At 36.6% G+C, this 21870-nt stretch overlaps 1 protein-coding gene across 4 annotated transcripts in view; it reads right to left on the reverse strand.

Moving 5' to 3' along the window:
• BMPR1B (bone morphogenetic protein receptor type 1B) overlaps nt 1–21781 on the reverse strand; it is a 403893-nt gene extending 382112 nt beyond the window's left edge. For 2 of the 4 annotated variants that reach the window (XM_032137249.2, XM_058432816.1), the window contains exon 1: nt 21694–21767. The gene's annotated coding sequence lies outside the window, so the exon portion shown is untranslated. Of the gene's footprint in view, nt 1–13269; nt 13296–21693 lie in introns of those variants that run through there. The other 2 variants (XM_058432835.1, XM_058432822.1) reach the window with 2 other exon arrangements.
• Nucleotides 21782–21870: the final 89 nt, after the last annotated feature.

Consider the following 21870-nt stretch of genomic DNA (forward strand, 5'->3'; position numbering starts at 1 on the left):
CAAAACATGCCAGATTTTTATAAGAAATATTTCAATTTCATAACTTAAGTAAAACGCTACGAAACTACCTAAAATAAGTAATGACATATGCCATATCTATTAATAAAAATACTTAATATCATAAAGATGACAATTCTCCCAAATTTATCTTTAAATTCACGGCAATTTCAATTTAAAACTTGAAAAGCTTATTATAAAATGTATATGGAAGAGGAAAGGACCAATAGATAAGATTTTCCTAAAGATGGAGGAAAAGATGAAGGGAGTCATTGACCAGGTATTGAGACTCACAATAAAACTTTAATAATTAAGGCAGTGTAATATTACCACAAGAATGAAAACCAGACCTATGGAGCAAAATTTAAAAGCTCAGAAACAGGCCCTCATATATGTGTAGAGAAATTTGATATACAACAGAGCTGACATTAATGGACAATTACTCTAGAATGAAAGGATAAATACATTCAATAAATTGCATTTGGACAATAGGTTATACATAAATAGGTTACACATATTTATATGGAGAAAAATAGAATTGGACCTTAACTCACACCTCACGAATAAAATTCAATTATAGATAGATTAAGACTATTAAGAGAATATCATTATGATGTTGGGGTGGACAAAGATGATTTAAACAAGGCACAAAAATTATAAAACATAAAAGAATGAAAAATTTGACATTAAAATTGGGAACTTCTGTCACTAAAGCTACATAAAAAGGTAAAACAGAAACCCTAAGTCATAAAAAAGATGTCTGCAATGCATTTAACTAAAAATTAGCATTCATAATAAACAAAAAAAATCCCTAAAAGTCACTAAGAAAAGAACAACCAATCTAATATGAAATCAGCAAAAGATATGAACAGGCACTTCACAAAGTTTGCAGAGGAGAAGAACAAATGGACAAAATGCATCAAAATATGGCTCATCATCATTAACAATCATGAAAACATCAGTTATGACCCCAGTAAGAAATTTTAAACCTGGATATTAGCAAATATTTAATAAATTTGAAAATATTAAGTATGGACTAGGATGAGGTACAAATAGGAATTATCCACATGCTGCTGGTGGGAATGTGGACTACTTTGGAAAACAATATAGCACCATCTCATACATTTAAAAAAGAGCACCTTGTTACTGGTGCACCAAAAGTTAATACAAGAAGCCCATAACATCATTCTTCATAATAGCAAATATATAGAAATACCCCATCAGGAAGTAAATGGAAAAATAGTGATCTATTCCCCCAACAGAATATCACAAAGCGATGAAAGTAAGTGAAATACATCTTCAAGCAAAATGGATGAATTTCAAAAACATAAATTTGAAGGGAAAAGTAAAACACAGGACACTACCTAAAGAGTGGTATTTTTATAAAGCTCAAAAACATGCTGGTTAGGTATACACACATATATGATAAAATTATTTTTTAAAAACCAGTGAATAATAAACACAAAACTCAGGTTAGTGTTTACTCAGATGGGAAGGAAAGATGCCAAATGCAACTGAGGAATGCATAAGAGGCTTACAAGGTATTGGTATTACTTTGTATCACAAGCTGACTATTGGATGTACAAGCATTTACTCTATTTATTATTATTATTATATATCCTTTAATAGAAGAACTATTTCATTTAAAAACATATATATATATATACACACACACTTTTTTTTTTTTTTTTGAGTTGGAGTTTTGCTCTTGTCGCCTAGGCTGGAGTGCAATGGCGCAATCTCAGCTCACTGCAACCTCCGCCTCCCGGGTTCAAGTGATTCTCCTGTCTCAGCCTCTCTAGTAGCTGAGATTACAGGCGCCCACCACCATGCCCCGCTAATTATTGTATTTTTAGTCGAGATGCGGTTTCATCATGTTGGCCAGGCTGGTTTTGAACTCCTGACCTCAGGTGATCCACCCACCTCAGCCTCCCAAAGTGCTGGGATAACAGGCGTGAGACACCATGCCTGGCCAAAACTTCCATATTTTTTAAAAGTAAGAAAAGAGGAGGAATCAGACAACCAGACTACCTATTTTCTGGCCCAATCTCTGCTACAATATAAGGGCCTTTTCACAAAACACAGAACCATCTTAAATCTCATTTTGCATATCAAAAAAGCGTTTCAATTAGATTTTTTTAAGGTCGCTTCTGCCATTGACTACAAGGATTTCTGTGTGAATTAATAGCTTTTTTCCTTTAAATCATTCCTATAGTTATTAAGTAAAACTCAGAACCATAATAACAGAAAAATGATTGGGGTTAATTTGCATTTCTGTTATAAATGTAATAAAATTAGATATCAAAAGTAATGGCCAGTATTTGTAAGCAGTAAAAACTCCTGTTTATCTTTCTTTTCTTTTTTTTAAATAAAAATAACATGAAGCAGGTTCTCACCTATTCAAAACTACTTTCATTTTGGGGTCCTTCACATTTTTTCTTTTTCTGAGCCTTATGGAGATTTCATGGAGATAACTGAAATATTAACACACTTATCTTAAAATATGAGTGAAAAATTAAATAGATACTCTGCTGGTAGATGTGTAAATTACAATGACTTGACTGGAAAGCAACTGGTGATACATATAAAAGCCTTCATATAAATATTAAAGGACCTATTGATAAAGATGTTCACTGCACTATTATGATAAAAATAAGGAAAATATATACAAATGAATATTTCCAGTCATTAATTAAAACAGTATTTTGAGAAATATGTAATGATACAAGGAAAAATTCATAAATCATTCAAGCAAAAATAAAATACAAAATTAAGATGGTAATTCACACTTTTGTTAGCATATCTAAAAATAATTCAGGAGAAAGAGTAAAGGAAATATATCAAAATGGTAACAAATAACAGGCTCTAAGTGGTGCAGTTTCAGGTGATTTTCTTTTTCCTTTCTGGCCTTTTCCTGTATTTTATGTTTCCATTGAACACATATTCATTTAATAATCAAGTCTTGCAGAACCAAGACATAGCAATGTAGTAACTGAATGGATTCTGACTCTGGGGTATTACAAGTTTTGTTTACTACCATTTTAATGAGCACAGTTTAATAGAAAATTTAAATTCTGATGTTGTTCTCTAGACAGCATTAAATAATTCTGCTTGAAATATATCAAGATTCCTTACCACAACTACAATGCATATACAAGTAGCTAAATAATTGCATTTGCTGAAGAATTTTCTAACGCCACTGAGCTGAAGAAAGAAAAAAATAGAATGAGAGTACTTCGTGTTTATTATATAAGTGAGCAAAATGATACCAAAATTTACTTAGAATTAATCTTCACTTCATAAAGAAAAAAGCCAGGGAGGAAGGCAGGCACAATGGTCGCCAATCAAGAAAGCTGTCTTAAATGCTTATGATGCATCACCATAAAATTTGCTTTTAACATAAAACAGTCTTGTTTTACTGTTCTTTGATAAAATACTCCCAAATATCTCCTTGCTTTTCTTTTGTATAGATAATATAAACATTAGAGTGATTTTTAAAATAACTTATACCTCAAAATTATTTTAATACAGAGAAAATAGTGAGGAAACAACAAAAATTTCAAAAGAGAAACCTTCAGACTTTCCAAGAAAAAAGGCTATTAATTTCCTTTTTTTTTTTTTTTTTTTTTTTGAGACGGAGTCTCGCTCTGTCACCCAGGCTGGAGTGCAGTGGCACCATCTCAGCTCACCACAAGCTCCACCTCCCGGGTTCATGCCATTCTCCCGCCTCAGTCTCCCATGAAGCTGCGACTACAGGCGACCACCACCACGCCCGGCTAATTTTTTATATTTTTAGTAGAGACGGGGTTTCACCGTGTTAGCCAGGATGCTCTCGATCTCCTGTCCTCATGATCCGCCCGCCTCGGCCTCCCAACGTGCTGGGATTAGAGGCGTGAGCCACCGCGTCCAGCCAAAGGCTATTAATTTCTAACCATAGTAATAATATTTCAAACAGATGTCTATCTACTTTCAAATCCAAACTGGATCACAGTTTACACAGTTTAATAAAACTTTAATTAAGGCTCTGCAATAGTGTAAACTGATCATGTCAAGCAACTAAACACTTGCTTAATATTAAAATCTATTCAAACTTCACTAATGCTAAAGTTAACCAGACATTTCATAATTCATCCAAGGGAAAATGTCTTTCAAATTAATAAAAACATAAAATTTATCCTCTTATTTCACTAAACCTTTTTTTAGAAGCAAGCATTTGAAATAGACATGGAAATATCTTAAACTGGAAAAAAGGAAAGGAAACAACTTTGTTTCTAAAGAGCTTCTTTTTTGAAATTAGGCACTTATATTTCAATACAAACATTTTGCGATCAAATAATTTTTGGGCTTAGAAACATTTTATAAGAAAATAGTTTCTCCTTAAAATTGATCAATTAACTGTACATTTTCCTCATTCTGTTTTAGTAGGAGAATCTCATATAGTAACCTGGTAAAGTAGGCTGAGTGCCAATGCCATTTAAGACATCTAAAAATAAAGAACAAGAGTGAACATTTATTGAACAGCTATTACGTGCCAGGTATTTCATGTAATTCCCACAAGATTCTTACTGAATTGGTATTCTTATTATCTTCATTCTACAGATGAGGACACTGAGTGGGAAAGCTGGAATACAAACTCAGATATCTGCCTCAAAAGTTCAGTATACAACCTTCTACACTGGTTTTAGTCAAAATACAGAAGAGAATTTTTTTCCTTTTTCATGTCCCAGAATGCATTTTTAAAACAATGCAACAAATTATACATTTAAAAAATTCTAAGGTTGCTCATGTACTTTAAAAATGAAAATTTCCGCCATTATGAAAAAGTAAAGATCAGAACCATACAAAAGAAAGTCAGTTAATCAACACTGACCAAGCATCTTTTGGGTTCCATATTCCATATTGTAAAATATAGAGAGAGAAGCAGAAGGCAGGTTTTGACATTTCATACAGTTAAAACTGTGAGGATGGAAGTACACTAACAATTCAGGAAATTAGTAATTACAAATTGATACAGTGCAGAGTACATAAGAATGGAAGATAGTGCAGGCAGAGAAAGGGAGGGACTGAGCCAACAGGAATGAGATTAACAGAATATTTTCCCAAAGTGAACTATGAATCAAGTTCCAAAGAAAGAGAAAAGCACAAGAAGAAAAAATTCATAAATAAACTTATACATGTTGGGTATAAAGGTTATCCAATTTTTTTTTTCATTTTTAATCCAACTTCTAAGAAAAGAGTCCACATAAAGGAGACTTGCCTTACCCTGTTTCACATTCTTTCTTATTTCTGATTCAAAGGTTTTATTATCATGAACCCTAATCCATTCACTATGGACAAGAACATTTTTTGTATTTCTTAAGAACCTCAAAGTTTTTCCTTAAGAGCAAACAATTCATGTAAAACAAGCAACTCTGTAATTTTTAGTGGAGGCTTCCTATTTTATACTAAGAGCAAATGCTCCAGGATGAATTTCCAGGAGCTTTGATTATCTGTCCTCTCAATTGTATTTTAGTTAGCTTGATAAATATAATTTTACTGTTAGCATATACTGATGTGTCATAGGAGAGGTTGCACAGAAGCATGATAAGATTAAAAATTTGGTATGGGTTATCTAGAAAATACCTGTGAAATCCCCACACATATAAAAATAATAGAGTTGACTGCTATATGAAAATATAGTCTCTTAAAAGGAAATTACTAATCAACCTGAAAATAATAAGCATGTATCAGGTTTCCCAGACATTTTCAAGAAATCTGAACATTTAAACAATCATACAACAGTGTGACTACATAATATTTTACGAAAAGAATACAACAGGCATTAACTTCTCAAAGAGAGAACCAGTTCAACTGCATAACACTTCAACCTGGTTCAGTTTTTGTTTTCATATTACAAAGAGTTTTTAAGAGACTTCCTGTGGGGAGTCAAAGAAACAAAGACAACCAATGAGGTACACGGGGAAATTATCCCTTATTGATTAGTGAAAATTTGTAATCACAGAAACTAATTTATCATGTTGCTGGCAACCTCTGCATATTTTTTATCTCTGGTAAAATTAGCCATTATAATCTAATACAGTCAAACATGAAACTGCATCTGACTTCTGAACAAAATCGTTTCAACAACTGCCTTAAAAGTTCTTAGCAAATAATTCTAAGAAAAGAATACAGTATTTATTGTGGCAGAATTATTTTCTACTAACCAAAATAATTTGCAACTCCCAACTAATGAGTTTATTCATAAAATTGTGTAAATGGTACTCTGTATAATTATTACATTTGTACCTATCAGTCTCATATAAAGAATTATAAAATCTTACAGCTGAAAGGTTTAGAAGGGACTTAAGTCATAAACATTCCCTTTTGTCTCTGAAATTCCAAAAACACCAGAAGAAAAAAGATACAAAGATGAAACAGTTATGGTACCCTGCTCTAAAGGAACTAATGATATATGCTACTATTATTAACCAACATAAGATTTTCCCATTCCAGTTGGCCAATCTTCCATTTTAAGTGATCAGTCCAGATTCTAGATTATGACCTTTCCTGTCTCTCAATTGTATGCTCTTTTCAACATACTACTTGACTTCCTCTCCCGAAAAAGAGAACAGATGTAAAATGCTAAAATAAGTACAACAAATGTATTGAAACATATTACTCTATCTCATCCATTACTGTGATGAAAAATTACAAACAAAAAATTATTCAACCTGAGAAATGAGAACACAAAGAAGATTTGAATTATATGAGATTAAGAAAGTTAAAGTAAAAAATAATCAACTAGTCCTTCCTTATTATATGGTTTCATAATACAATTATGAAGGGTCATTCAATGATTTAAATGGCAGGTAAAATTAAAACAAATAAAAGGAAATACCCTTGACATGCATAACAAGCCTCCAGAATACACAAAGTCGCAGAACAGAGGTCGCATCGTTAAATCCAGTAACATAATTTTAAAATAAGCTGCATCATTAGTGAAGCAAACATCTGATTATTTATGTTCAACATAAATATAATTTTCCATAATGGAAAAATTATATTTTGGAATCTAAGGAGTCACTAAGGAAGCTTTCTATTTGTTACAAATTATACTATATCTTATTACATTTTTGCAATATTTATATTCCTTTGGAAAATCAAGTGGTGACTACTGGATTAGCAAAAATGTGTTCATTTAACACACAGATAGTACCTGTAATATCAAATATTTTAAATATTAAGAATTTTAAAAAGCAAATTTGCTATTTTACTTTTAACATCATTTTAAACCTTGCTTTCCTCATAACTCCTTGGCTTTATGTAAAATATGTGTTTAATCTGGTTATTTTGGAAACTAAAGATTTCTTTTTTTACAGTAACTCTGCCTCAGCTGAACTCCACTGCCACAACCAATAGGCCCTTCTGCATTTTGCTATGCAAAAAAAATAACAACATCATGCTGAAGACAAAGGGGAGGTCCTTTCTGCAAAAAGTGTGTGAAGCTATGAAGCCCACTGGCTGGCTGGCTGGCAGACGATGACAGTATGGGCAGGCTGCAAACCAGCCTGGAAAACTGCTGCAGTCATTTCATTGCCATCCACTCTGGTGCATTCTGATAAATCAAATCAGAAGGATAAAATACAGGTAATATCTCTATTACAGATGATGACCTAGAGTCACTAAAATGTTAGAGAAAATTTAATCACAGGAGTTACAAGATGAAACTCTTCTTGAAGGTTTTTATTGTGGTTTTTAGTACGTACTTTCTCGTCCTCCCTATAATTTAACATCAATCCTCCATCAAGCCGTACAATGAGTGTATGTCACAGTGCTTCCTTCAAAATAATTTTGAAGTTTAAAAATATCATTTCAGATATTATCAATTGATTTCAAATGAGTCTTTCTCTTCATCTTGCATCCCTCTACCGTTAGCAAGTTACCTGGGCTATCTAGTTCCTCACATTCACTAAAATGTCACTGTAGTTAGACAATATACAGATCAAACAGAAAAGTCAATATTAGTAAATATGTGGTAACTTTGCTCTTAAAATACACTGCCAGTACTCTCTGTACAGAAATGTTATATAACTGAAAGGGTAGAATAAGGGAGATTATATCATTTAAAGTTCAAAATATATTTTTCCATATATTTTAAACACTGTCTCTCTTTATCTACCTCTCTCCTCAGGATATGATCAATAACCCAAGTCTCCATCTCGAAGGCTCTTTAATTATCAACCTTTCTCTGTGCTCTAACAGCACCTTCTACATGCAATTACCATCTCATACAGTTGTCACACGTCTCCTTGCCTCAGGGGTCTTTCAAGCTCATGAACCACAAGGGCTGATTGTCAGTCATCTTTGTTTCATCAATAACCAGTACAGTGTCTGGCTCTAACAGACCTCCAACATTTGAGTATGGATTTAGAAGCTGAGGGTCCTACATTAGAATCCAGCACTACCACTGGCTGAACCTCACTGTGCATTAAAATCCTTCATCTGTAAAATGGGTTGACAGTAAGTACTATCTTCAATGTGACAGGCCTAGCACATTGCCTAGAACACATAAAAGAAAACCACTGTAGCCTCTCGGGGGTTTTGTGTGTGTGCGTGTGTGTGTGTGTGTGTATCTGTTTTTTTTTTTTTTTTCTGCTGCTACTTGTATGTAATTACATTTCAACCACCTACATTAGGTCTAAATATCACCTCTTTTATCCACAGCCCCTCACATTTCCCTAATTTCGTGTTATAATTACTTCTTAGCAATTTGACAAATTTCTAAGGTCTGTGTATGCTAAAGTATAAGGTCACGGAAGAATTTAACACATATAATCATGGGAGGGGGTCTAGCTTTTAATTTTTTTTTGTTTTTTTTGTTTTTTTGCAAGGGTAATCATGTCTCGGTAAGTTAAAACTTATGCAGAGCCTCAAGGGAGAAATCAGTCAATATAATCCACTGGATTTTTTTTAAAAGCCCTTGACAAGGTACTACCACAAAACTTATTATAATGAACTGAGTCATCATAGGATTCGATAAATTTTTACTGGAGAAACAAAGACAGTGAAAAAAGGAATTATTCTGGCAGGAAAACCATAAACAGGGAACGTGCTGGAAGTAGCCATAACATTTTTACAAATGATGTAAAAGAGGAAATATAGATTAAATTTTCCAGGTCTGCAAAAGATACTAAGTTTTTCCAGCATGTGAAATGCCAAGTCAGTGGGCTAACCTACAAGATTTCCAGAACTTTATGAGTTACCAGGGGGAAAAACATCAAATAAGATTCAAACTGGAAAACCATAGGGTTACTATACTTCTCAGGATAAGGGCCTTAGTTGTCATAAAAAGGAGATAGAAGTCACCTCTGGGATACTGCATTAATAAGTTCCTGTAGCCAAAAAACCTACCAATGGCACAGACATCACTAGAGAATAGAAAATGTGGTTCTCATCTCATTTAACCCCAGAGTTCATCTTTACTTGAAATACCACATGCAGTTCTGGTCTAACATAGACTAGCTCTCCAAAAATATCTGCTGCTGAATAAAAAAATCTATAACCTTGCTTTCACCAAAAAAAAAAAAAAGAAAAAAGAAACTAAGGACAATTCAAACAAATAAAAATAAATGATCAGGTGAACGACAGGACGGTCATATAAACAAAAACAACAAAGATCAGCATTCTTTCAGTCTAGAAAGGTGAGGGCTGCAAGGAAACATTATAGATCTGAAGACTCTACATACTCCATAAATGATGGACAGCATGGACAAAGCAGAGTGCTAAGGAAATGCTGCCACACTTCAGCTAGAATACCCACTTTGGTTGAGGAGAAATACGAAGTGAAGAAAAGAAGCTAAAATCTAATCACTTTCCAAATATAGCAGTTTCACTAATGGCTGAGCACTGTGGTTTAGATTGAGGATAACTAAGATATTTGGAGGACTTAATACCAAATTTTAAAAGTAAAATCATAAAACACCAATTCTAGTCTTCCCTAACATATTCCCTGATGGCATCACCTAAAGACAGAATAAAAGACTGAATCAACTTCACACTTGATAAATGTTCTCACCAACTTCTCATTTTGTCTTTCCCACATTCAGTCTATTTGTGCTCTGAATTATTTTCTTGTAGTGTATCATCTGTGAATTTTTTTTTTTTTTTTTTTTGAGACAGCTTTTCACTCTTGTTGCCTAGGCTGGAGTGCAATGGCACAATCTTGGCTCACTGCAACCTCCGCCTCCTGGGTTCAAGCGATTCTCCTGCCTCAGCCTTCCAGGTAGCTGGCATTACAGGCATGTGCTGCCACGCCCAGCTAATTTTGTATTTTTAGTAGAGACAGAGTTTCACCATGTTGGTCAGGCTGGTCTCAAACTCCTGACCTCAAGGGATCCACCCACCTCGGCCTCCCAAAGTGCTAGGATTACAGGCGTGAGCCACCGTGCCTGGCCTCAACTGTGAATTTAAACATCTTTCTCTTTAGAGCAGGACTAGATCATCTCTTTGACACACTTTACAATATGGCCTCAAAATCATTCATGTTGCATAAATATTTAATAATTCCATTTGTAAGAAAGACATTATTCACAAACTACAGATGTAAAATATTATTGTTAAACCACATTACACCTTCCAGGTTTAGGACAGATGAGCCAGAAAAGGAATTTAGAGGCTCATGGTAAGTCAGGGTGCATGCAAGTATGTTTGAAGAAAAATGTAAGAATGCATAACAGCTTTCAAACCACAAGTATAAACACATGAAATTTCAAATAAAAGCTAGAAAGGTGTTGATGAAAACCTGTATAATGTAATTATAGATTTTTGTATATCAATGAGATTATATAATGGAATAAAAAGTGTCTAGATCTAAGTAATATATACAAAATATTTTATATAATACATGCCTGTGCCATTTTTAGCTATTTTTGCTATGGAAATACATTCCTTTGCTCAAAATATAAACATTTCATAAAAACATTTTAAGTGAAACTACATAATCAAATAAGTGATTTCATAACAAAATAGAAACGTATCTTGCTCTTATTAGTTTATAATATTATTAAAATATATTAAGACTATGCCTACAAAATATCAAATCATCATTCCACTTACTCCAACTTAGTAACTTCCAATCAGAGAATGATGGAGTTAGTCAAGAAATACTGTTGATGTTCACAATAGAAATGAGTGTATTTTAATTTTTTTTGGCTCAGAGAAAAAGCAGTCACATAAAATAGTGTTTTTTGATTAAGTGCAAAAGTGAGAAAGATAAAAATGAAAGGGGAGTGAAAAATGAGAAGGTGAAGAGTAAAAGAGAATGCAAATGAGCATTCCTATATTGTTAGGGTTTAGGGGGAAAATTGCTGCAATTCTGATACTCAGATTGTGGTAAATAAAGCAGAGGTTTTGTTTTTGTCTTTGTTTTTTAAGGAGAAGGTCAGTTTTCTCTTTAAACTGTTAAGTCTGAGGTATTCAAGAAATAAAGACATTAAGTTACAGTCCTTGTACCAAGCATATAAAATATATCCCATGCTGATCACAAAGAATAAACTTTAACAGTAAAAAACTTGAAAACTGAGTTACTCAAAGCAATTTTCAATGTCTTTATGGCTCTGTAAATCAAGAGACTGCAATTAGAAGAAAATGTACACAAAATCTTTAATGTGCCTTGAAATATTCTGTATTTCAAGACAATGTATTTATAAGAAGTTTTGGATTAGCTGCCGTTTTTATAAATACCTATTTTTTTTTAGTAAGTGTCAAAAGTCAAATCGTATGAAACATCTTTTGGAAGAAGTTCATTTACATATGGCTGTTTATCTCAGTCTTAACATACTTCACAGAATGGTGAAATGATAAAATTTAAATAATTTTATTATGTTATCGAATTAAGAATTTTTTACAACTTCTATATTTAAGGAGGAATATAGTATCCATAAATATGCATAATTATGGGGCAGGAAATACATAATTTGCCTACAAAAATCACAAGGGTTTGATGACTGAAGCAAGGAGTGAATCGGGTCCATTGAGAATTACTAAGAAAAACATAATCAAACATAAATGCCACAGCATACAAAGATCATTTTCCAAATTGGTTCCAGAAATAGCTCCTAGGTTACCATGAAAAGCTAATTTAATTCAATTAAACAGTGTAGTATGGTTTTTCTCTTCAGAGAGGGTTTAAATATTTTCATTTGCTACAGATGTTAACGATAAGTATTTAAAGGAGTGATTGATTTAATCTTGAGTGAGATGCAGATTCAAAGCTGTTGAATAAGGACTTTTGAATGAAAACAACTTACTGACACATTTATTCTAACCACTAGAGCATCCATTATGTATGAAGTACACAAAGTAAAGCTCCTAACAAATAGCATGTTTGTTTACATTATGTCCTGTCATATAAATTCAATATTAATTCCTACTCAAAATTATAGGACAAGATAAAATATTTAGACAATGTTTGTTCCTCCATATTAGTACATCATTAGAATCCTACCTCGAACATGCAATGGTGGGAAAAGATTTACAATTTAAAATTTAAATAGTAGTTAAGCTAAATTTATTTTGGAATAATCCAGGTTTCCCTGGATAACTTTTCCACGTTAATCTCAACATTATATAAATTCATTCACAGTCACTCAGGATGAGTAAGTAATGCCTCCAAAAGAGCCTGGTTGTGGGTTCTTCTGAGTCCATCTGGCTTTTGGCTAGAAGACTGGAATGACTCATAAAAATGAAGCAACCTGAGGTCACCTACTCCAGGTCTTTTAAACAGAATTGCCAACTGCTTACCAGGTGGTTCCAATTTCCGAGAATACTTAAAATAAGGGAGAAACTCATTCTAGATACACCGTTTTATTTTCATATTGTCTCTGGCCACAGAATTTGGTAAGGAAGGAAGCTCTTTTGAAATGTAGATTACCAATCATCTGAAGGCCAGAAATCACTGCATGTCTTGGATTGAGAATATTATATAAATAAAGTCAAGTGAAAAAGAAAGGAAGGATACAAAGCCACAGTATATTATGCTCTCAATTGAGTAAAGAAAAAAAGACCCAAAATGCTAATGGTGGCTACTTCTGTGTGGTAAAAAAATAATAATAATAATAAAATAAAATAAATGAGTGATTGATTTTATTTTATTTGAGTTCCCTATGTTTCCCAAGTTCACTTCAATGAACATTCTTTACAATTAGAAAAAATAACAATAAGTAACTTTTTAGAAAATATTATACACTGTAAATCTCATGCTCAGTGAGCTGCAGAGGCCCAGTATGTACTCACAAGTATAGGGCTGGAAGTCTCTTTCTGGGTAGTGAAGGAAAGCATTCATTTTTACCTTTAAAAAGAAAAAGAGTTTAAAAAAAAAAAAAAAAAAAAAAAGACAGGAGCCGGTTTCCTGTTCTATGATGGGTGAGATAATTGTAGGAACAACTCCTGGCAGTAAGAAGGATCCCTTCATTTCAGGAGATAATAAACTGGGGAAAATGTTTAGCCAATTGTTTGTATCAATTTTTTTCCCATAGTTCTGAGGAACATGAATCCAATGATATACACAGAGAAAAGTACAAGTCCCATGATCAAATACCACTTTTGGGGACTGTCAATATTAATCCATGTTAATACAACAAAGGCTCAGAAAGGGTTGCAATTTAAAAACATCAGAAATTGCCAGATTTCATTATTTACTTGCTTATCAAACACTTCTGTGTTTACTATGTACCTGTCATTGTTCTAAACACTTTAAAAATCAAAATTCTCATCTTCAAACATCCCTACGATGTAAATACTATTATTGTCACTGACGTTTTGCAGATGATGAAACAAAAACACAGAAGGTGCAGTAACTTGCCCAAGGTCTCACAACCAGGAAATGATACAGCCAAGATTCAAACCTAGACAAACTCCCACAGTTAACCAGGAGGCTATGCTGCCATCCATAAGATCCCTCTTGGGCTTCACACCTAACATTCCATGAAACCACTGTTCCATGAAACACACTGGGAAAACAAATGCAATCAGGTAAAACGTACTGTTATATGCAAATTCCTTATCTGGATTACTCAAATAGCTCATATTACCTCAAACCCCAATTTTTCATTTACTATGTGACAAAGTAGAAATAACAGTGGTGTTAGACCTCAAAAAAATTCTGGAATGTAATTATTAAACGAGAGGTTTGATTAAATTATGTTCCCTCTCTGTTGTCATTTAATTTTATTAGGCATCACAATTCAAACAGATATACTCTCAAGTGCCTCTTAATTTCTTGAGGTTTCTGTGTGGCAAGACTATTGGCCCAGTTTTCTTCTTCATGTCTATCAAACTTTTAAAATAGTCTGAGAAATATAACGAGGAGGGAGATGAGGAACTCTGTGATCTTTATCAGATTACACATTAAATGTGTTTCAGAATGCATACATTGATGTAGATGGGGTTACTGATGCATGATTAAATTCAAAATGAAAGTCACAAAATGATATAGATGATCTTATTTTCATTTAAAAATACATAGTAATGCATAAGAAAATTCTTAAGGGATACACACACACATACATATATACAAAACTATTAATTCTAGGTAATAGTATAAAGCACTTTATTTTCTTAAGGTTTATATGAAATTTCTAATTTTCCTGCCAAGATTTATTGTTTATGTCATCATTGGGAAAAGCTTTTAATATTCAAATATTAAGAGCCTGAATAATACATGCAGGTTAACAAGAGCCACTTAGACATGCCCTGCCTTTCAGTTGCTTGTGATCTTGAGTAAATGAGTCCCACTGTTACTGTCTACTGCTGCACTGTTTATTTTTTTTAAAATAGACCTAATCACAAACCTAAATTGTAACTATTATGTATAGTTGTTTATTTCCTGCCCCCTTCCCAGTCCTCCCAAATAGTGGTAAACATCCACCTTTTTGTAACCACAATGCCTAGTACAGTGCCTGGTCCTAAACAGTGAATCTATAAAGAGGCACTGCATTTGTGAAAGAGTGAAGGAAACAAAGCACACGGATAGAAGGTACACAGACTATCAAGTCACCAGATGTTCCAATAAACTGACTGACAGTATTTATATAAGAACTTAGGTTTGTGGATCATTCTGCATGGACAGAAGCATATAATTTGGGGCGGAAAGCAGATGTCCAAAAGAGGTAAGGGAGTACGACAGTCTTTCAGGAGCTGAATCAACAGAAAATAGGACTTTAATTGACATAGCTCCCGATAAGCTGAGGGAATTTATTATAAACAATGTAATAGGGTGTGGGCAGTAGTGGAAAAGAACCCCAAGGGTACTGCAGTAAATCCAGGTTAGTAAAAGCAGGGAAGTTATTCCAGAGATTACCAGAATCTGGAAAGAGAGTTATATAGAGAAGGATACCTTGGGAAGAGCAATGACTTTCAGTGCAGGAATACAGGCAGCCCAAACTGATCTCACAAAAAGGGAGCCAAGGAAATAAATACCCTCACTCCCCACCCTCCCTCTACTCTCCTGCTGCGGCTCCCCAGTGATCTACGTTTTTTAGAAATCAAAGCTGTTCATCCAGGTTATTTTCCCTGCAGACAGCATGAGGTAGAAGAGCTGAGAGTGGTTCTGGAGTGGCAACCAAAAAATATCTGACATAGAAGCCAATGGTAATAAGAACAGTTTTGGCAAAAGGGGGCAAGACAGAATATTCAGATACAGAAGAAACTCTTGACAAATTGAAGAGGATCAAAAGAAACAGTGGAAGAAAATTACTAAATACATAAAAATGAAATGATGCCACAACTGTCTGCCAGCCCATCTGAGCACTGCACCACGTTCCATAATAAGGGGAAGGATTTCAGGATAATCCTCCATTATGTGGATTATCATGGCTAAATGTGTATTGGAAAACAGCAGAAAAGTAGCTTGTTTCAGAAAAAAGAATTAATGATAATTTAATACATTTTATAGATGGTCGTAAAGTATACTAGTTAGATAAAATTCACTGATTGCTATCAAGAGATTAATTTAGACAAAGGCAACATCATTACAGACTTCCTTGGAAACATTTTAGATTCGTAAATCATCAAATTAACTAGTGACAGATGTGTCTGTACTTGTTTAAGTTCGTATCTATCTAACTGCTATAAAAATGACTAAAATGTTTATCTCAAGACAGCCAGGCAAGAAATGTTATAAACAGATATGCTGGATTGTATCTTTTTTTTTTCCTTTAGCCGATAAGTAAATACAATCTTCAGAAAATTCATTTCCAAACTTGCTACTTAATATCTTCCAAAGCTGACGCCACATGCAGCCATATCCTTGTTGAAAGACAGGAAAAAAATAAAATTAGCTGAATCAAACCTACCGGCCTCTAAAAGAGTGCATCCAACAGCACTGCACAACTATTTACTAAATGCCTACTATGTCCTAGCACTTTGCAAGGGGCTGGAGTACAATGATGTGTAACATCCCAATCTAACAATGCAGACTTTACAATGAATTCTTTGAAGAAGCATCCAAAGTTTTCAAAGCTGAGGATTAGAGGAAAATGATACTCAGACCTCATTAGAGGAATTCTGTCTCACTTCCCTTTTATACTGACACACTTTACTGAAAATGAAGTGAAGAGATGCTCATTCAGGAATGCTCACCACTCTGCTTTTCAGAAAGAACCAAGCGTCTCAGTGTAATCCAGGAATCATCTCTAGCACTAAGAACCTTACCGCAACACTTCCTAGGACATACTATAGGCTCTCACGTGGAAGAAGCTTGCAGCCCATGAGATATTTGAGGTGAGGTAAAGAAGTGCTATCTGGGAACTCTAAGAAGGTGCTGAGGTCTGAAATTCAAAAGCAAAAGTAACTCTTGAACCAGTGAATTGCTGCAGTGTAGATCCTGGGACACCCCCAGCTCCCAGCCCCAGCCCTGCAAAAAAAAAAAAAAAAAAAAAAAAGATGACTCAACTCCATGATTCTTCTATTCCACAATAAGAACAATGTCTGATCAATCTCTCAAGGTTCCACCCTTGGCCAGGTCAACAAACTCTCAGCTGCATCATTTTCACAGCCACCCACATGGCCTTATTCAGGCACTCTTGCTCACACTATATACAGACATGTTAAATCATATTTGTTCACTTCTCTGTTTAAAATCCTCCAGGGTGTTCAAGATGTACTTTGAATAAAATGCATACTTTATGCTATGAACCTCGCCACCTCTCTGACCTCATTCCTACCACTTCCTCTAATTGCCTGAGTCCAGCCTCCCTGGCCAGTGAGTGCCTAGCTTGCTACTCTTAGAGACAACCCTAGTGCGTCCTCTGATAGGAAGTTCTTTCAGATCTTCACGGGGTTGGCTCTTTCTTGTCACTCAAGAATATCCTTACACAGGCCTTCCTTGACCACGTCATATAAAATAGCCCAGTCACATGCTGTCATATCACCCTGTCTTGTTTTCCTAATGGTAAATTTCACTATTGGAAATAATCTTATTCACGTGTTTGCTGACAGTTCATTGTGTTTTCACTCTCTACAAGTTCAATGACAGCAAGGATCCTGTGTCTCTTATAGTCATAGTGTCCCCACAGTGTATAACAGTGCTACACACAGAGTAGGCATTCAAACATTTAAGTAAAAATGAATGTAATTACAATATTGGCATGTAAGTGGATGTCCTGAACATCATGAAAACAAATTATTGCCTGATGTAAATTATACATTATCCCTTCTTACTACTGTGATGGGCTTTAAAAATACCCAGAAATAACATAACAAAATATCCTTTTTGTCTACTCCTAAATCTCGGCTTATTTCTCTCTCTCTGTACTCTATCCCTAAAAAGTTTTATTTTCACTCAATTTAAATTATTAAGTCACATAAGCGACTTTTTAATCTACCTTTCTAGCCGCAACCCCTCCTTTCCCTGAATTCTGGCCTGCCTATACATATCTCAACAATTCTACTTCAGTTTCTGCCATCACACAAAATTCAGCATATGGAAACCTGAAATTATTAATAGTATCTCTAAGACAAAATCAGTTTTTCCTTCTGTCCTTAATACTTTTACCAACCATCCTCCGAATACCCATATTTAAAAGCTAGAAATGATCTTGATTATGAAATTCAAGAACTGGAAGAGAGACTGGAGGACAACAAGTAAAGTGGTCTTCAAGTTTTTTTAAAGCTGTGTTAGCCTTTTTTAAAACAAAAGCTTACCAGAAAGTCTGATATGTAAAACAGATGAATTTGCAGTTGTTCTGGGAGTTAAAGTGGTAGTCTCTGAAGAAAACTTCAAAAAGAACCACTAATCTGGTCCAAACTTCCTTTTTCTTCTCCCTAACCCCCTTCAACACACACACACACACACAGAGAATTATGGAGCGGAAAATGTAAGTCCAGAGAGCTTAAATCTTCTTTGCAGGTAAGAAATAGTAATTCTGCCCAACACAGTTATCACCCAGAACAATGCCTACCACATAGAAACAACTTAGGAGTCAGGGTTCTTAAAGATCAGTATTACCTCCATGCTTACATGCATCAGAAATGATTATCAGTTATTGCAAAGTGATACATTTCATGCATGGCTTTTATTGGGTGACATGAAAAGAAATCTTCAGAGTTTAGAGTAAAACCTCCAGCTTCTAGTTACAGACATATTTACCCACTTCTAGTGAAAGAAGTCAAACATGAGTCCAGTGAAAAGAACTGTGGCACCGTGAAAAAAGTAAAGTCTCAATTCCATAGCCATCCTAGCCTCACTTTCTATTTCTGAGCATGGTTTTTCAAACTCTCTGGGCCTCATCCTCTTCATCTTTAATAGTATTAATGTGTGTGATGACATGCTAAGACTCTTTCAATCCTAAGTCTATGATCTGCTATTACACTATTCTAAAGCATTTCCCTTGAGCTACTGCATCCACAAAGAATCAGTATCACAAGTTAGAGGCAATTTGGAAAAGAACCAATCGTCCTACAAGGATTTCGTGAGTATCTATCATATACCAGGTACTGTGCTGGGCATCTGAAAGTCAGAGAAAAAGAAACGAGGGACACTATCTCACCTCAATGAGATAACAGTCCAACAAGGAAGCGCCAAGCAAGTAACCATACAGCACAGAGGTGGACACCGAAAGAGGGGCACTCAGAAGCCTGACAGGCAGAGGCAGTGGTGAGGGGGCTTTTGAAAATCAGGAAGGCTCTGCTAGGTTGGAGTAGATGACAACTGACTTCAGATTTGGACGATAAATACGAGTTGAGTGCTCAGAAAGAGCTAGAGGAGGTGCTATATGTGACAAAAGATAAGCACATTTTAAACTGCCTTATACTTTTAAACAATAATAAATCAGCATTTACTGTAATAAAAATCCTTTATCAGGCCATCTCACACAGTTCCCAAAGCTTATGAGGAAAAATTTATGTCAATTTCCTTTTAATAAATATTATTTAACGACTGGAACATTTTGAGAAACATACATAAGCAGGCCGTGGCAGCATTGGCAGCACGTCACTCAGGGACAATAATCTAACAGGGAATTTCAGACAACCTAGCCTAGACTAAATGCTGGGCAGCACCTGGCAGACAAGGTGGCAAAGCCCCTATAAATAGTGATGATTCACTAACATGACATAAATCAAGATTTTAACTCACCAAAAACTAACATTTTGATTTAAAAGCACAAATCAGTGCCATTAAAATTCATCAGCGGCCTCTCGCACATGAGTAATGAGATCATATCAACTTATATCATGTAACTAAAAGGAAAAGGTGGTTTTCTAAATGGTAATTCAGATTGGACAAATAACACACTGTATCAAGTTTTGTAGCTCTAGGCTATATTTTGCTAAACACAAAGGTACATTATGCATGACTAAAGAAAACAGTGAAAATCAGAGCAATTAATTTCCCAGCTACGTTTCCCATAAAAAGACATCACTACTATGATCTGCTTATAACACACAAACTTTTTTTGCATTGCACAATGATCTAAATGTGTAATAACTTACATATTTCACTAAGATGTAATATCCTTCAAAACATCCTTATAATGAAAGTTTTCCAAAAACATTATTGATCACTGGAATGTCTCATGTTTTAAAATTACTGACAAATCCTTTACTATTTTCTTTACAGTTAGAAATAATTCTTCTTGATCACTAGAGTGTAAAGAGGTATAAAGTACAAAGACTGCGTATTTTCTTAAATACTAGCGTCCCAGTTGACACAGGACATTTCCCACAACTTGCCCAAAACAATAATTAGGAGAGTTGTCACTGGACTCCTAAAAATACATGTAAGAAAACAGAGATTCGCTGGCATCAACTTAGCACAGCAAGAGATTTCCATTAAGTGCTTTTTCAAATTATTTGCAAACACTTTTCAGCTGAACCCTCTCACTTCCAGTGGAGCCTTTTGTGTTTCTTTGCAGAACGCAGGAACCTTTTCTCAGGTGGTTCTACTTCGCTGCAGATAAGTTTGGTATTAACACATTCTCTTTATCTGTTGGAGGTAATGAAACGGCTCTCTTCCTCCGTTTTTTCACTGGCACCTTTGTGGCCGCTCGTAGTCACTGACCTCACCTTGGTGGAAAGGTGGCTAAGAAAAGAGCAGTTCCTAACAACTCAAGGAAACTGCAGCGTTTCCATTCAGAACAAACAGCAGGACCCAGCTGGAGGGGTGCAGCTCTGAAGAAGTAAGACCCGCACCGCAGCGGACAACTTCCAGAGGCTCTTCTCCAACACCGCCAAAGACAGGCGGAAACACGGAGCCTGGACAGAAAGAGGGACGAGCAGAGAGATGGGCGCAGAGAGCAAGAGACAGGGGAGCCAGGAAGACCGGGAGCGAAAGCCTCTTAAGAGAGAGAGAGAGACCAAAAGATTGTGCGAGAGTGACAGAGCGAAGAGGATGAAGGGACAGAGGAGGGACACACTGGGAGAGCCACGGCAGGCGGTGCGGAGAGGGAGACAGACGCACGGAAGGAAAGAGAGACCGGGGGGAGAAGCGAAGGATAGCAATAAGGAGAGGAAGGGAGAAAGGAAGAAGAGGGAGAGAATGAAAGACCCAGAACTTGAGAGAGAGGCACAGAGAGAGAGAGAGAGAGAGAAGCAGGAGGGAGAGGAGAAGAGACAGGCAACTGAAGCAGAGACGGAGCCCAGTCCGGGGCGCCGGGAACAGCCCGCTGCGCACTTTCCCCCACGGCAAGACTGGGTCTCGGGAGGCGTCCGGGGCAGGTGGGTGCCTGCAGGTCCCGCCTGGGCCCCCGCCCCACCGGGCTCCCTCCCATTTCCCGGATTCCGTGACTGCCCTCAGCTCGCCCTCCCGCCCCATCCCTCCGCTCGCAAGTCCGACTCCCTGCCTTGGCGCGTCCCTCCAGCTCCGAAGCACGTGTCCCGCCCGCCGCCGCGGCTGCCCCGACTCCTCGCCTGCGCGGGCACGAGGCCTCGGGGTCCCGGCAGAGCCGCCCGCGCACAAAGCCGAGGCGGCCACCGCCCGACCCCCTCCCCGCCGCCGCCGCCGCCGCCACCGCCCCACGGCCGCGCAGCCCGCCCTCGCTCTCGCCCTCTCCCTCGCGCGCTCCGTCCTGCCTGGGGCGACCGCCGCCCAGCCCTGCACCCAGCCGCTGCCCGGCCCGCGCCGCCCCTCGCTCTGCCGGGCTCTCGCCGGCTCGGCCGCCCCCCGCGCGCTCGGGAACTCGGCCACCCGCAGGGGACGGGGCCCCGCCGCGCGCGCCTTACCCGCGGCTGCGCTCCCGGCTCCCCCGTCCTCGGCGCCGCGGTCCCCGCACTGCCCGGCGCCTCGCGAGGCCCCGCCGACTCCGCGCCCCGCGCCCGGCCGCGCCGTCAACTTCTGGCCGCCGCGGCCGCTCCGCCGCCGCCGCCGCCACCGCGGGACTTTTTTTTTTTTTTTTTTTT

Source organism: Hylobates moloch, unplaced genomic scaffold, assembly GCF_009828535.3.
Source record: "Hylobates moloch isolate HMO894 unplaced genomic scaffold, HMol_V3 SCAFFOLD_2, whole genome shotgun sequence".
Taxonomy (NCBI): Eukaryota; Metazoa; Chordata; class Mammalia; order Primates; family Hylobatidae; genus Hylobates; species Hylobates moloch.